Here is a 5,029-nt window from a genome sequence, read left to right on the forward strand (position 1 = left end):
AATGTTGCTTTTTCCCGCGCTCCCCAATATACTCTCAGTGTAAATACCCTAGAATAATCGAATTCCAAGGAGCCACATCTCTAATCCCCATATGAACTCACAAATTTACGTTATGGTAACCAAACTTAGCAAGTGCAATAAACAGCCAACATACCCTTCGGACAATCTTCTCTAGATCCCATATTGTGATAGCAGTTCCAGAATTTTGAAGCGTTTGACCTCTTTTCTGAAACTCATGACTATATGCCCATGTTTTAAAGTCACCCCCATGTGAAAAGCTGATGGCCGTGTGATGGGTAGGAAGAAAAGGCAAAACAGATATGGTAGAGAGTAGAGGAAACAATGGGAAAACAGACATGGGAGATTAAAAGAAAATAAAAGCACATCTCATGATTTTTCAATAGGCTCCGGTTAGTGGGAACTGGCATGGAGTTACATGCTTCCGAAGACATTAATGACATCCAAAATCAAAACATGGCAAACAGGCAAGTAACCAATCTCAACAAAGCAAATTGTGGCCCTTTTCGTCCACACAAAAATCAACAAGACAATCAAATACTCAGGAATCGAATACACGGAAAAATCAAATATAGATAAGAATTCCAAAAGCAACGGGGTGCATACCTGGATAGCTTTGGTTGCAATGGCTCGGCTGCTGGCTATCTTTTCTCTTCCTTCTGAAGACAATTCCCAGATAAAAATCCTCTTTTTTGCTTGTTCTTTCTTCCTCTTCCTCCCTCTCTCTAGATTCCAATACGTGCTGCTCACCAAAAAAAAGAATCTCCCCCCACCTTAAAAAAAACTCCTCTTCCGAAAAGGAAAATTCTCCTATTTCTTTTCTTCTTCTCTTCCTTTTTTAAATCTTCCAATCAAAAGCAATCTTCTCAATTTCAAATTCCCCTCCAAAACCTTCCAAGGAGAGTCCCACCTTCCTTAAACTCCAATGGTAAGTTTCCTTGCAAAAACATGAAATTCTTGAAGTTAAATCATTGAATGAATAAATAAGCGAGTAAATAAATTAGGAAACGGTAAAAATAAATAAATAAATAATAAATAAATAAATAAATTAAGGAAAATAATATAATGAGGAAGATAACCAATAAAAAGTGAACTAAAAATAAAATAAAATAAAATAAAAAAATAAACCAATAAACGAAAGCTGAGCCCAAAAGCCATGTAACCATGCAAGTCATACAAGTCACACTAAAAATGTCCAAATGGGTCAAGTGTGCCTAAATGGGCCTAGGGTGGTGCCTAATGGGCCAAGTGTATCTAAAAGCTATCCTAAAAAAAACAAGAAAAGCCTAAGTCTAAGTTCGGGCTGCCAAGGGTCACAATAAGGGATCAAATAATCCCTCAACCAAAGTCTCCAAGGTGACTCAGAAAAAGGTAAGTGGTGAGCAGTACTGGGCTACCAAGGAACTACTGTGGAGTACTGAAAACGAACTTAAAGACATGTGTTAAAGGGACAAAATTGAGGGTCTACATATCAAATGATCCAAATTAACATAACTAATAGTTAAACAAAATCCAACATAAAATCCTAAGTCAAATCCTAATGATGACCATTTCTCAGCCTAGCCATCACTCCTCACCCGAACTAAGAGTACCTGAAAAATTTTCAACAATTGGGAATGAGCTCACAGCCCAATAAGGAATATTAATGCAATTCATGGCTCAAATATTTTCATTTCAAATAGGAGATATCAATTTTTTTTTTTCTCATCAAATATCAGAGTTCCAAAAATACCAATATATTCAAAATTCAACCAACCAATTTCATATCAAATTCAAACACTTTCACATCAGACTCAATCAAATCTATTCAATTTTTCATTACTCTGGTTATCAAATATCAAATGCCCAGTTAGGTGGGACTTTTCAAATGGGTGGCTAGCCTCAAATTGTTCCTGGTGGACGGAACCAAACACTACTAGTACTAGTAACCTCTAACCGAAACCCCTAGAGGCTGGGGTCCAAATCAATTACATTCCCACCATGAAATGTAAAGGTCAACTATTATATCCCGTTGACAGGGCCGAATAGCCAACTATTATATCCCGTTGACAAGGGCCAAATAAACCAGAGTGATGTTTTTGTTCAAGTATTCAAATTTACACAACATAATATCTCCCTATTTTGTGTCATAAATAAAACAAAGTATTCCAACATACATTTAGTGCAAAATAATTTGATCCATGCATGGTAACAAAATATCATTTTCTTTTCCACAATTCAAAATAACATATAAAATAATTTAATTTTATAAATATTGCATTAACTTCCCTTACCTCAAAAGAAGTCCTCAAAAACTTTGGAGAAAAATAATCCTTAAAATCTACTCTTCACCTAACAAAACATAAGAGGAACAATTATTACTATTTATTTATAATTTAACTAATCTATTCCTTATTTAAATAAAACTAATAAATTCTCAATTTGTTTCTAATAACACATTACTAATTTAATTAAATTATAACTTTATTTCGTTATAAAATTCTATATATATATTGCTAAATCTCTTATTCTATTTATTACAAAAATACCATTATTACTATTATCTTATTTATAAATCTAAAACTAAATATTATTATTTAATTAACCAATTCCAAACCACTCAACCTCGGGTACACCAAACCAAAAAGCAAAATTATTTTTTATTTTTTATTTTTTTTTCATTGCCCTCATGATCCATTATATACATATATATATATATATATATATATATATATATATATATATATATAAAAGGGGGGCTTCCGACACACGCCCTTTTTTTTTTTTTTTTTTTCCATGCTTCCAGTAGCACAGTGCACACGCCCTTTTTCTTTTTTTTTTTTTTTTTTTTTCCATGCTTCCGGTAGCACAGTGCACGTACGCCCTTTATTTTTATTTTTTTTTTATAATAAAATTAACCCTAACCTAAAATCGAAACTTTCCAAGAATTTTTTTTTTTTTTTTCATCTAATAAAACTTAATATCTCCCAAATTCCAATAATAAAATCAAAATCTTAGATTTTCACTGTTTGATATTAAAACGAATTAAAAAAAATAATCTAACCCTAATCTAGATTTGGGGTTTTCCAAAAAATATATCTAATGCTTGAAATTAACTAATGAATCTAAAATAATAATCTAGGGGTTATAAACTTACCTATAGAGATCTGTTCTTCAACCCTGAAATCTGACTCCAACCTTACGTTCTCTGGAATTCTGCGAACAGGAACTCTATTCAGAAAAGAAGGGAAAGAATAAAATTTCTAATTTATACCTAGGGTATTTATTCGTAAAATTACACTTTTACCCATCTTCCACTTTATTAAATTAATTAATCAATTAATTTAATTATTAATAACAATTTCCTAAATTACCCTTAAGAGAAAATGCTTGGGCGTTACATCCTCCCCTCCTTAACAAAAGTTTAGTCCTCTAAACTTGACATACCTGAGTCTTGAAATAATTGAGGATGCTTTTCTCTCATCTCTTCTTCTAACTCCCAAGTAGCTTCACGAACACTATGATTGCTCCACTGGACCTTTACCAACTTGACAACAGCATGTTGTAGTACCTTATCCATCACATCCACAATTTGAACGGGTACCTCTTCATAGGTCAAGTCTTCAAAAATTTGAATAGGCTCCAACTCCACAACATGAGAAGGATCATAAATATACTTCCTTAGAGTCGAAACATGAAACACATTATGAACCTTAGACAGGCTTGGGGGCAAGGCTACTTTATATGCCAAAGTGCCTACTCTTTCTAATATTTCAAACGGACCCACAAAACGAGGACTAAGTTTTCCTTTTCTCCCAAATCTCATCACAGACTTCATAGGTGAAACTTTCAAGAACACATGATCACCCACCTCAAACTCCAAATCTCGCCTACGCTGATCAGCATAACTCTTATGTCTACTTTGAGCTGCTTTTAATCTTTCTTTAATCAAAGCAACTTTTTCAACAGTCAACTGCACAAGTTCAGGCCCCAATAGTTTCCTTTCTCCAACATCATTCCAACAGATAGGAGATCGACATTTCCTACCATACAATGCCTCAAAAGGTGCCATCCCAATGCTAGCTTGAAAACTATTGTTATAGGCAAACTCTACTAAAGGTAAATGATCATCCCAATTACCTTGCAGGTCCAAAATACAAGCTCTCAATAAGTCTTCCAAAACCTGAATTACCCTTTCTGATTGGCCATCAGTTTGAGGATGGAAAGCAGTACTAAAACTCAACTTAGTGCCCAAAGCTTTTTGTAGACTATGCCAGAATCTAGAAGTGAAACGAGGATCTCTGTCAGACACTATAGAAACTGGTACTCCATGCATTCTCACAATCTCCTTCACATAAAGAGAAGCTAAACGATCTAAAGAAAAGTTGACTTTCATAGGCAAAAAGTGAGCAGACTTTGTCAACCGATCAACAATCACCCAAATAGCATTATTACCCCCTAAGGTTCTTGGCAATCCTATCACAAAATCCATGGTAATATGCTCCCACTTCCACTCAGGAATAGCAAGTGGCTGCAAAGACCCTGCTGGTCGCTGATGTTCATCCTTCACCTGTTGAGACACTAAACACTGAGCCACAAATTGTGCAATATCACGCTTCATACCTGACCACCAATAGTTTTGCCTCAAATCCTTGTACATCTTTGTCCCTCCTGGGTGGATTGCAAACTTGGAACAATGAGCTTCCTCTAAAAGCTCCCTCCTTAAGTCTTCATCATTTGGGACACAAAGTCTAGTCCCAAATCTCAAGATCTCATCATCCGACAAAACAAAATCAGGCTTACTGCCCCTCTTAACTTCCTCCATAACTTGCACTAATCGGGAATCATTCTTTTGTAGGGTCTTAATTCTCCCAACTAAGTCTGGTTGTACTCTGAAATTTGCTACAAGTGCTCCTAAGCCCATAACTCGAAAGTGGACTTGTAAACTCCTCAACTCTTCAAGTAACTGCCCTTGACAGCCTCTAATAGCTGCTAGAGAACCAACTGACTTCCTACTCAAGGCATCAGCTAC

General features: G+C 35.0%; 1 long non-coding RNA gene across 1 annotated transcript; it reads right to left on the bottom strand.

Annotated features, from left to right (window-relative positions):
* Window positions 1-1,541: 1,541 nt before the first annotated feature.
* Window positions 1,542-3,327, bottom strand: LOC132254528 (uncharacterized). The gene is made up of 3 exons (XR_009466818.1): window positions 3,155-3,327; window positions 2,292-2,349; window positions 1,542-1,610 (listed from the first exon to the last, which is right to left on the bottom strand). It is a non-coding gene; the product is annotated as an uncharacterized LOC132254528 (long non-coding RNA).
* Between the last annotated feature and the right edge of the window lie 1,702 nt (window positions 3,328-5,029).

The sequence above is a fragment of the Vitis vinifera genome, chromosome 10 (assembly GCF_030704535.1).
Source record: "Vitis vinifera cultivar Pinot Noir 40024 chromosome 10, ASM3070453v1".
In the NCBI taxonomy this organism is placed as follows: Eukaryota; Viridiplantae; Streptophyta; class Magnoliopsida; order Vitales; family Vitaceae; genus Vitis; species Vitis vinifera.